At 48.5% G+C, this 12500-nt stretch overlaps 1 protein-coding gene across 1 annotated transcript in view; it reads right to left on the bottom strand.

Annotated features, from left to right (window-relative positions):
* Positions 1 to 12500, bottom strand: part of LOC139404701 (ELKS/Rab6-interacting/CAST family member 1-like) — a gene marked incomplete at its 5' end in the record, with an annotated part of 109962 nt that overhangs the window by 4415 nt on the left and 93047 nt on the right. The gene's annotated exons all lie outside the window — the stretch shown is intronic.

Genomic DNA, 12500 nt, shown 5'->3' on the forward strand with positions numbered 1-12500 from the left:
CCCACAATGCAAAGTTCTGAATGCCTATCCATGCCGTACCGTTGCATTGGTTATATCAGCCTAGTCCTGATTCGTGACCAAGGCTAAGAACTGCATATCAGCTACCCTAGTTTATCAGGAGTAATTCTGAGCCTGCACATTGAGAGTCAACGTGTTTGCATGGCAGGAAACGCAGAAGGACTTTCTTCTTCGTTATGATCAGCTCATCAATAATCCACCAATAGGTCTACAACTGAAAACACTGATTAATCACAATTTAGCCCACGGAGTGAAACTCCTGGACAGCAGTCGTGTGACGCCTCATTTCATTCCCTATCGGCCATTTCATATTGACGTGTCTTTAGGATACGATGTTTGTTAACATTGAGACTGTTCTGATGTGAGAAAACAAAATGTGTGTCTCAATAACATTGTCAGATGGTCTCCAGATGGTCTCCAGGTGGTCTCCAGGTGGTCTCCAGATGGTCTCCAGGTGGTCTCCAGGTAGTCCCCAGATGGTCTCCAGATGGTCTCCAGGTGGTCTGCAGATAGTCTCCAGATGGTCTCCAGATGGTCTCCAGGTTGCCGTCTCCAACACACAGGCTACTGTTCTACTACATGACTGGTGTTGGGATGTCAATAACATTGTCAGATGGTCTCCAGGTTGTCGTCTCCAACACACAGGCTACTGTTTAACTACATGACTGGTCCCTTGGATGTCTTGGTGGAGCGTCGCTGTGCTGCATCTCTCCATCAGCACTATGGAGACACACTACGCACGGACAAGATAAATATGGGCCCTGGTTGTCATGGGGCAGCATCAGCACTCACCTAAATAGCCCACACAATATATATATATATATATATATCATATCTGCACCTAGGTACTGTGATAATATTTTATAGTGAAAATACGTTTTTCATTGTCTTTGGAAGGGCTGGGAATTGCCAGGGACCTCACGATACAATATTATCACAATACTTAGTGTAGATATAATAGGTACAGTGATTCTATATGTATAGTGACTCTATATATATAGTGATTCTATATGAATAGTGATTATATATATATAGTGATTCTATATGAATAGTGATTCTATATGTATAGTGAATCTATATATATATATATATATAGTGATTCTATATGTATAGTGAATCTATATATATAGTGATTCTATATGTATAGTGATTCTATATGTATAGTGATTCTATATGTATAGCGATTCTATATGTATAGTGATTCTATATATATAGTGATTCTATATGTATAGTGATTCTATATATATATATAGTGATTCTATATGAATAGTGATTCTATATGTATAGTGACTCTATATATATAGTGATTCTATATGAATAGTGATTCTATATATATATATATATAGTGATTCTATATGTATAGTGAATCTATATATATAGTGATTCTATATGTATAGCGATTCTATATATATATAGTGATTCTATATGAATAGTGATTCTATATATATATATATATATAGTGATTCTATATGTATAGTGAATCTATATATATATATAGTGATTCTATATGAATAGTGATTCTATATGTATAGTGATTCTATATATATAGTGATTCTATATGTATAGTGAATCTATATATATATATATATATATATATAGTGATTCTATATGTATAGTGAATCTATATATATAGTGATTCTATATGTATAGTGATTCTATATGTATAGTGATTCTATATGTATAGCGATTCTATATGTATAGTGATTCTATATGTATAGTGAATCTATATATATATATATATATAGTGATTCTATATGTATAGTGAATCTATATATATAGTGATTCTATATGTATAGTGATTCTATATGTATAGTGATTCTATATGTATAGCGATTCTATATGTATAGTGATTCTATATATATAGTGATTCTATATGTATAGTGACTCTTTATATATAGTGATTCTATATGAATAGTGATTCTATATATATATATATATATATATAGTGATTCTATATGTATAGTGAATCTATATATATAGTGATTCTATATGTATAGTGATTCTATATGTATATATAGTGATTCTATATGTATATATAGTGATTCTATATGTATAGTGATTCTATATATATATATAGTGATTCTATATGAATAGTGATTCTATATGTATATATAGTGATTCTATATGTATAGCGATTCTATATATATATAGTGATTCTATATGTATATATAGTGATTCTATATGTATAGTGATTCTATATATATATATAGTGATTCTATATGAATAGTGATTCTATATGTATATATAGTGATTCTATATGTATAGTGATTCTATATGTATAGCGATTCTATACCTATAGTGATTCTATATGTATAGTGATTCTATATGTATAGTGATTCTATATGTATAGTGAATCTATATGAATAGTGATTCTATATATATAGTGATTCTATATGTATAGTGAATCTATATATATAGTGATTCTATATGAATAGTGATTCTATATGTATATATAGTGATTCTATATGTATAGTGATTCTATATGTATATATAGTGATTCTATATGTATAGTGATTCTATATATATATATATATATATATATATATAGTGATTCTATATGTATAGTGATTCTATATGTATAGCGATTCTATACCTATAGTGATTCTATATGTATAGTGATTCTATATATCTATAGTGATTCTATATGTATAGCGATTCTATATGTATAGTGAGTGATTCTATATATATATAGTGATTCTATATGTATAGTGATTCTATATATCTATAGTGATTCTATATGTATAGTGATTCTATATATCTATAGTGATTCTATATGTATAGTGATTCTATATATATATAGTGATTCTATATGTATAGTGATTCTATATATCTATAGTGATTCTATATGTATAGTGATTCTATATATCTATAGTGATTCTATATCTATAGTGATTCTATATGTATATAGTGATTCTATATGTATAGTGATTCTATATGTATAGTGGTTCTATATGTATAGTGATTCTATATGTATAGTGATTCTATATCTATAGTGATTCTATATGTACAGTGATTCTATATGTGGAGAGGAGGGACGGACCCTGGCTGGTCAGAGGAGAAGAGGGAAGGACCCTGCCTGACTGGTCAGAGGAGAGGAGGGATGGACCCTGACTGGTCAGAGGAGAGGAGGGATGGACCCTGACTGGTCAGAGGAGAGGAGGGATGGACCCTGACTGGTCAGAGGAGAGGAGGGATGGACCCTGGCTGGTCAGAGGAGAGGAGGGACAGACCCTGACTGGTCAGAGGAGAGGAGGGATGGACCCTGACTGGTCAGAGGAGAGGAGGGATGGATCCTGACTGGTCAGAGGAGAGGAGGGATGGACCCTGACTGGTCAGAGGAGAGGAGGGATGGACCCTGACTGGTCAGAGGAGAGGAGGGATGGACCCTGACTGGTCAGAGGAGAGGAGGGAAGATCTAATAGCAATAGCCTCTCACACTCTCCCAATTACCTTTAGCGGAGAGAGAGAGATAAAGACAGATATAGGGGGGAAAGAGAGTTGGAGAGAAACAGAGGGAGTGAGAGGGGGAGGGAAAGAGAGACAGAGAGTGAACGGGAGAGAGAGAGAGAGCTGTAGGGGCCTCCTCTCAACACTCCTCCATCAGTTCATCAGGGGCCACCTGATACCCCTCTCAGGGAAGAGGGCCTTTATCAATGCATTTAGCCAAAAGAGTGTGTCTGACCGTGTGTGTGTGTGTGTGTGTGTGTGTGTCTGTGTGTGCTAGAGAGCTATGCCTTTAGGGCACCCCGGCCTTAGTGAACTCCTCACTCTTCACCACCTCCACAGCCCTGGAGCTCAGGCCCCTGGAGGATACATTCTTGGCCCAGTATGGCTCCACCTGGCTCGGGAGGATCCACAGGGAGGAGCCCTGGTTGGTTTGGAGGTGCTGGAAGTCTGCACAGCCAAATATCAGGGAGCATTTCCTCTCCCTCCCTTCCTGCCGCTCCCCCCCCCCTCCCTCCCCCTCCCTCCCTCCCTCCCTCCCTGTAGCCAGGTTTAGCTATGCACCCCACCCCACCCCACCCTCCCGTACACACAGCCCCTAACTGAAGCTTTTATAGAGCTATCCTCTTCCAGCCACACAGGGCCACTTGGTTCTCAGAGAGAAAACGCAGAGCTGGGGGGAGGACGGTGAAGCCTGAAGCACACAGACACACACACACGCACGCACACGCACGCACGCACGCACACACACACACACAGACAGTGTTGCTCTAACAGGTTACAGACAGTGTTGCTCTAACAGGCTGTAGACAGTGTTGCTCTAACAGGTTACAGACAGTGTTGCTCTAACAGGTTACAGACAGTGTTGCTCTAACAGGTTACAGACAGTGTTGCTCTAACAGGTTACAGACAGTGTTGGTCTAACAGGTTACAGACAGTGTTGGTCTAACAGGTTACAGACAGTGTTGGTCTAACAGGTTACAGACAGTGCTGCTCTAACAGGTTACAGACAGTGTTGCTCTAACAGGTTACAGACAGTGCTGCTCTAACAGGTTACAGACAGTGCTGCTCTAACACACACACACCAGAGCAACAGGCCCTGAGATTGATGTTCACACACACCAGAGAGAGGCCGGCCCCCCAGGGAGAGATCTAGAGAAGTCCCTATATTTCCTGCATTCCCTGTTCTCTCTCTCTCTCTCATCCTCTCTCCCTCTCTCTCCTCACCACATACCCTACTGCGTCCTCAGAAATGTAGACAGGGGAGATGGAGAAATGGTAGGGAGGCAGGGAACAAAAAAGAGAAGAAGAAGAGAAAGACAGAGAGAGAGACAGAGAAAATTCACCAGGATGCTCATTGCTTCGTTGTAACTCCAGAGGAGGAGAGGGGGAGTGTGGGAAGGAGGGATAGAGGAGGAGAGGGGGAGTGTGGGAGGGAGGGATAGAGGAGGAGAGGGGGAGTGTGGGAGGGATAAAGGAGGAGAGGGGGAGTGTGGGAGGGAGGGATAGAGGAGGAGAGGGGGAGTGTGGGAGGGAGGGATAGAGGAGGAGAGGGGGAGTGTGGGAGGGAGGGATAGAGGAGGAGAGGTGGAGTGTGGGAGGGAGGGATAGAGGAGGAGAGGTGGAGTGAGGGAGGGAGGGATAGAGGAGGAGAGGGGGAGTGTGGGAGGGAGGGATAGAGGAGGAGAGGGGGAGTGTGGGAGGGATAAAGGAGGAGAGGGGGAGTGTGGGAGGGAGGGATAGAAGAGGAGAGGGGGAGTGGGGAGGGATAGGGGAGGAGAGGGGGAGTGGGGGAGGGATAGGGGAGGGATAGGGGAGGAGAGGGGGAGTGAGGAGGGATAGGGGAGTAGAGGGGGAAGTGTGTGTAGGGGAGGAAGAGGGTCTTGGGGGGGGTCTTGTCTTGAAGCCTGAGAGGAGTGTAAATCTGTTATTTCCATCTCTCTCTCTCCCCCTGTGGATCAGACACTCCTCTCCTCTCCACACATACCCTCTCCCCTGTGACTGGACCAGTCACTCCTCTCCTCTCCACACAGACCCTCTCCCCCTCCTCAACCTCCCGGGACAGCTAGGCTGTAGGTCTACACAGGATACATGTTAAGAGGTCTGAGCCTCTAGTTCCACTTCCATCACATCTGTCTGCTGAGAAACACTGAGCAACAGAGAAGAGAATGGAGAGCAGAGAGAGGACAGACAGAACTAGTCTAGTTTACGGACACTGTCCCAACATGTCTCCCTTATGCCTTCAGACTGTCCTCCATTACCCTCCTCACTGAGTGACAGCAATAATGTATCACGGTCTGACTTCTATATCTGACGTTTGTCCAGAGGGGGGAAAAATGTCAACTTTCAATGGTTAAGGTAAGGGTTATGGTAAGGGTTATGGTAAGGGTTATGGTAAGGGTAAAGGGTTAAGGTAAGGGTTATGGTAAGGGTTATGGTAAGGGTTATGGTAAGGGTAAAGGGTTAAGGTAAGGGTTATGGTAAGGGTTAAGGTAAGGGTTATGGTAAGGGTTATGGTAAGGGTTATGGTAAGGGTTATGGTAAGGGTAAAGGTAAGGGTTAAGGTAAGGGTTAAGGTAAGGGTTAAGGTAAGGGTTAAGGTAAGGGTTATGGTAAGGGTTATGGTAAGGGTTATGGTAAGGGTTATGGTAAGGGTAAAGGGTTAAGGTAAGGGTTAAGGTAAGGGATAAGGTAAGTGTTATGGTAAGGGATAAGGTAAGGGTTAAGGTAAGGGATAAGGTAAGGGTTATGGTAAGGGATAAGGTAAGGGTTAAGGTAAGGGTTATGGTAAGGGTTAAGGTAAGGGATAAGGTAAGAGTTATGGTAAGGGTTAAGGTAAGGGTTAAGGTAAGGGTTATGGTAAGGGTTATGGTAAGGGTTAAGGTAAGGGTTAAGGTAAGGGTTAAGGTAAGGGTTAAGGTAAGGGTTATGGTAAGGGTTATGGTAAGGGTTATGGTAAGGGTTATGGTAAGGGTAAAGGGTTAAGGTAAGGGTTAAGGTAAGGGATAAGGTAAGTGTTATGGTAAGGGATAAGGTAAGGGTTAAGGTAAGGGTTATGGTAAGGGTTAAGGTAAGGGATAAGGTAAGAGTTATGGTAAGGGTTAAGGTTAAGGTAAGGGATAAGGTAAGGGTTAAGGTAAGGGATAAGGTAAGGGATAAGGTAGGGGTTATGGTAAGGGTTAAGGTAAGGGTTATGGTAAGGGTTATGGTAAGGGTTATGGTAAGGGTTAAGGTAAGGGTTAAGGTAAGGGATAAGGTAAGGGTTATGGTAAGGGTTAAGGTTAAGGTAAGGGATAAGGTAAGGGTTAAGGTAAGGGATAAGGTAAGGGATAAGGTAGGGGTTATGGTAAGGGTTAAGGTAAGGGTTATGGTAAGGGTTATGGTAAGGGTTATGGTAAGGGTTATGGTAAGGGTTATGGTAAGGGATAAGGGTTAAGGTAAGGGTTATGGTAAGGGATAAGGTAAGGGATAAGGTGGTTAGAGTGTTGGTGGTGCCCAGTGGTGGCAGGTAGCCTAGTGGTTAGAGTGTTGGCCCAGTGGTGGCAGGTAGCCTAGTGGTTAGAGCGTTGGCCCAGTGGTGGCAGGTAGCCTAGTGGTTAGAGTGTTGGCCCAGTGGTGGCAGGTAGCCTAGTGGTTAGAGCATTGGCCCAGTGGTGGCAGGTAGCCTAGTGGTTAGAGTGTTGGCCCAGTGGTGGCAGGTAGCCTAGTGGTTAGAGCGTTGGCCCAGTGGTGGCAGGTAGCCTAGTGGTTAGAGTGTTGGCCCAGTGGTGGCAGGTAGCCTAGCTGTTAGAGTGTTGGCCCAGTGGTGGCAGGTAGCCTAGTGGTTAGAGCGTTGGACCAGTGGTGGCAGGTAGCCTAGTGGTTAGAGCATTGGCCCAGTGGTGGTAGGTAGCCTAGTGGTTAGAGCGTTGGCCCAGTGGTGGCAGGTAGCCTAGTGGTTAGAGCGTTGGCCCAGTGGTGGTAGGTAGCCTAGTGGTTAGAGCATTGGCCCAGTGGTGGTAGGTAGCCTAGTGGTTAGAGCGTTGGCCCAGTGGTGGTAGGTAGCCTAGTGGTTAGAGCGTTGGCCCAGTGGTGGCAGGTAGCCTAGTGGTTAGAGTGTTGGCCCAGTGGTGGTAGGTAGCCTAGTGGTTAGAGCGTTGGCCCAGTGGTGGCAGGTAGCCTAGTGGTTAGAGCATTGGCCCAGTGGTGGTAGGTAGCCTAGTGGTTAGAGCGTTGGCCCAGTGGTGGTAGGTAGCCTAGTGGTTAGAGCGTTGGCCCAGTGGTGGTAGGTAGCCTAGTGGTTAGAGCGTTGGCCCAGTGGTGGTAGGTAGCCTAGTGGTTAGAGCGTTGGCCCAGTGGTGGTAGGTAGCCTAGTGGTTAGAGCGTTGGCCCAGTGGTGGTAGGTAGCCTAGTGGTTAGAGTGTTGGCCCAGTGGTGGTAGGTAGCCTAGTGGTTAGAGCGTTGGCCCAGTGGTGGTAGGTAGCCTAGTGGTTAGAGCGTTGGCCCAGTGGTGGCAGGTAGCCTAGTGGTTAGAGCATTGGCCCAGTGGTGTTAGGTAGCCTAGTGGTTAGAGCGTTGGCCCAGTGGTGGTAGGTAGCCTAGTGGTTAGAGCGTTGGCCCAGTGGTGGTAGGTAGCCTAGTGGTTAGAGCGTTGGCCCAGTGGTGGTAGGTAGCCTAGTGGTTAGAGCGTTGGCCCAGTGGTGGCAGGTAGCCTAGTGGTTAGAGCGTTGGCCCAGTGGTGGCAGGTAGCCTAGTGGTTAGAGCGTTGGCCCAGTGGTGGCAGGTAGCCTAGTGGTTAGAGTGTTGGCCCAGTGGTGGTAGGTAGCCTAGTGGTTAGAGCGTTGGCCCAGTGGTGGTAGGTAGCCTAGTGGTTAGAGTGTTGGCCCAGTGGTGGTAGGTAGCCTAGTGGTTAGAGTGTTGGCCCAGTGGTGGTAGGTAGCCTAGTGGTTAGAGTGTTGGCCCAGTGGTGTTAGGTAGCCTAGTGGTTAGAGCGTTGGCCCAGTGGTGGTAGGTAGCCTAGTGGTTAGAGCGTTGGCCCAGTGGTGGTAGGTAGCCTAGTGGTTAGAGTGTTGGCCCAGTGGTGGTAGGTAGCCTAGTGGTTAGAGTGTTGGCCCAGTGGTGGTAGGTAGCCTAGTGGTTAGAGCGTTGGCCCAGTGGTGGTAGGTAGCCTAGTGGTTAGAGTGTTGGCCCAGTGGTGGTAGGTAGCCTAGTGGTTAGAGTGTTGGCCCAGTGGTGGCAGGTAGCCTAGTGGTTAGAGTGTTGGCCCAGTGGTGGTAGGTAGCCTAGTGGTTAGAGCGTTGGCCCAGTGGTGGCAGGTAGCCTAGTGGTTAGAGTGTTGGCCCAGTGGTGGTAGGTAGCCTAGTGGTTAGAGCGTTGGCCCAGTGGTGGCAGGTAGCCTAGTGGTTAGAGTGTTGGCCCAGTGGTGGTAGGTAGCCTAGTGGTTAGAGTGTTGGCCCAGTGGTGGTAGGTAGCCTAGTGGTTAGAGTGTTGGCCCAGTGGTGGTAGGTAGCCTAGTGGTTAGAGTGTTGGCCCAGTGGTGGCAGGTAGCCTAGTGGTTAGAGTGTTGGCCCAGTGGTGGTAGGTAGCCTAGTGGTTAGAGCGTTGGCCCAGTGGTGGCAGGTAGCCAAGTGGTTAGAGTGTTGGCCCAGTGGTGGTAGGTAGCCTAGTGGTTAGAGCGTTGGCCCAGTGGTGGCAGGTAGCCTAGTGGTTAGAGTGTTGGCCCAGTGGTGGTAGGTAGCCTAGTGGTTAGAGTGTTGGCCCAGTGGTGGTAGGTAGCCTAGTGGTTAGAGTGTTGGCCCAGTGGTGGTAGGTAGCCTAGTGGTTAGAGTGTTGGCCCAGTGGTGGCAGGTAGCCTAGTGGTTAGAGTGTTGGCCCAGTGGTGGTAGGTAGCCTAGTGGTTAGAGTGTTGGCCCAGTGGTGGCAGGTAGCCTAGTGGTTAGAGCGTTGGCCCAGTGGTGGTAGGTAGCCTAGTGGTTAGAGTGTTGGCCCAGTGGTGGTAGGTAGCCTAGTGGTTAGAGCATTGGCCCAGTGGTGGCAGGTAGCCTAGTGGTTAGAGTGTTGGCCCAGTGGTGGTAGGTAGCCTAGTGGTTAGAGTGTTGGCCCAGTGGTGGTAGGTAGCCTAGTGGTTAGAGTGTTGGCCCAGTGGTGGTAGGTAGCCTAGTGGTTAGAGTGTTGGCCCAGTGGTGGCAGGTAGCCTAGTGGTTAGAGTGTTGGCCCAGTGGTGGTAGGTAGCCTAGTGGTTAGAGTGTTGGCCCAGTGGTGGTAGGTAGCCTAGTGGTTAGAGTGTTGGCCCAGTGGTGGTAGGTAGCCTAGTGGTTAGAGTGTTGGCCCAGTGGTGGTAGGTAGCCTAGTGGTTAGAGCGTTGGCCCAGTGGTGGTAGGTAGCCTAGTGGTTAGAGTGTTGGCCCAGTGGTGGTAGGTAGCCTAGTGGTTAGAGTGTTGGCCCAGTGGTGGCAGGTAGCCTAGTGGTTAGAGCGTTGGCCCAGTGGTGGTAGGTAGCCTAGTGGTTAGAGTGTTGGCCCAGTGGTGGTAGGTAGCCTAGTGGTTAGAGCATTGGCCCAGTGGTGGCAGGTAGCCTAGTGGTTAGAGTGTTGGCCCAGTGGTGGTAGGTAGCCTAGTGGTTAGAGTGTTGGCCCAGTGGTGGTAGGTAGCCTAGTGGTTAGAGTGTTGGCCCAGTGGTGGTAGGTAGCCTAGTGGTTAGAGTGTTGGCCCAGTGGTGGCAGGTAGCCTAGTGGTTAGAGGCCCAGTGGTGGTAGGTAGCCTAGTGGTTAGAGTGTTGGCCCAGTGGTGGTAGGTAGCCTAGTGGTTAGAGTGTTGGCCCAGTGGTGGTAGGTAGCCAGTGGTGGTAGGTAGCCTAGTGGTTAGAGTGTTGGCCCAGTGGTGGTAGGTAGCCTAGTGGTGGTGGCCCAGTGGTGGTAGGTAGCCTAGTGGTTAGAGTGTTGGCCCAGTGGTGGTAGGTAGCCTAGTGGTTAGAGTGTTGGCCCAGTGGTGGCCTAGGTAGCCTAGTGGTTAGAGTGTTGGCCCAGTGGTGGTAGGTAGCCTAGTGGTTAGAGTGTTGGCCCAGTGGTGGTAGGTAGCCTAGTGGTTAGAGTGTTGGCCCAGTGGTGGCAGGTAGCCTAGTGGTTAGAGTGTTGGCCCAGTGGTGGTAGGTAGCCTAGTGGTTAGAGTGTTGGCCCAGTGGTGGTAGGTAGCCTAGTGGTTAGAGTGTTGGCCCAGTGGTGGTAGGTAGCCTAGTGGTTAGAACGCTGAGCCAGTAACCCAAAGGTTGCTTGATCAAATTCCCGAACTGACAATGTAAAAATCTGTCGTTGTGCCCCTGAAAAAGGCAGTTAACCCACTGTTCCCCAGACAACGAAGACGTGGACGTTGATTAAGGCAGTACCCCACACCTCTCTGATTCAGAGGGTTAAATGAGGAAGACTCATTTCAGTTGAAGGCATTCAGTTGTACTATTCAGTTGTAACTAACTAGGTCTCCCCCTCCCTTCCCTTAGCCCCCGTCCACAACGCCTGAGCTGACTCGGTCTCCCCCTTTCCCTCCCATAACCCCCGTCCACAACGCCTGAGCTGACTAGGTCTCCCCCTTTCCCTCCCCTAACCCCCGTCCACAACGCCTGAGCTGACTCGGTCTCCCCTTTCCCTCCCCTAACCCCCGTCCACAACGCCTGAGCTGACTCGGTCTCCCCCTCCCATAACCCCGTCCACAACGCCTGAGCTGACTCGGTCTCCCCTTTCCCTCCCCTAACCCCCGTCCACAACGCCTGAGCTGACTCGGTCTCCCCCTTTCCCTCCCCTTAACCCCCGTCCACAACGCCTGAGCTGACTAGGTCTCCCCCTTTCCCTCCCCTAACCCCCGTCCACAACGCCTGAGCTGACTCGGTCTCCCCCTCCCATAACCCCCGTCCACAACGCCTGAGCTGACTAGGTCTCCCCCTCCCCTAACCCCCGTCCACTACGCCTGAGCTGACTCGGTCTCCCCCTCCCCTAACCCCCGTCCACAACGCCTGAGCTGACTAGGTCTCCCCCTCCCTAACCCCCATCCACAACGCCTGAGCTGACTAGGTCTCCCCCTCCCCATAATCCCCGTCCACAACGCCTGAGCTGACTAGGTCTCCCCCTTTCCCTTCCCCTAACCCCCATCCACAACGCCTGAGCTGACTAGGTCTCCCCCTCCCTAACCCCCATCCACAACGCCTGAGCTGACTAGGTCTCCCCCTTCCCCTAACCCCCATCCACAACGCCTGAGCTGACTAGGTCTCCCCCTCCCCCTCCCTAACCCCCGTCCACAACGCCTGAGCTGACTAGGTCTCCCCCTCCCTAACCCCCGTCCACAACGCCTGAGCTGACTAGGTCTCCCTTTTCCCCTCCCCTAACCCCCATCCACAACGCCTGAGCTGACTAGGTCTCCCCCTTTCCCTCCCCTAACCCCCATCCACAACGCCTGAGCAAACCACAACCCTACTTGATGGTAATAGCGCTCACTGTTCCCCCTAGTGGCCAGTTTATCAGGCATCTCCCGACATCCTGGAACCTGGAGTGACATGGATCTGGAGTGACATGGATCTGGAGTGACTTGGATCTGGAGTGACTTGGATCTGGAGTGACATGGCTGGTGTGGAAGCCTATGGAGTTATGTTGTATCGACCTGCCACACAATTAAATGAAGTCAGACAATAACTGTCAGGCCACAGTCGTCTCTCTGCTCTGCTGACCTGTCAGTCCTAGAGAGGCCTGGGTTGACGCTTCACAGAGGGATAGGACGGGACGTCTCACTCAACGCTCAGGGAGAATACACACTCCACCTCTTCCTCACCTTAAACACACACACACACACACTCCACCTCTTCCTCACCTCAAACACACACACACACACTCCACCTCTTCCTCACCTCAAACACACACACACACACACACACTCCACCTCTTCCTCACCTCAAACACACACACACGCACGCATACGCACACGCACGCGCACACGCACGCACACACACACACACACACAAACACACACACACACGCACGCACACACACCGACTGCAATCTGTTACTTCGCAACAGGTAT

Source organism: Oncorhynchus clarkii, unplaced genomic scaffold, assembly GCF_045791955.1.
Source record: "Oncorhynchus clarkii lewisi isolate Uvic-CL-2024 unplaced genomic scaffold, UVic_Ocla_1.0 unplaced_contig_1587_pilon_pilon, whole genome shotgun sequence".
Taxonomy (NCBI): domain Eukaryota; kingdom Metazoa; phylum Chordata; class Actinopteri; order Salmoniformes; family Salmonidae; genus Oncorhynchus; species Oncorhynchus clarkii.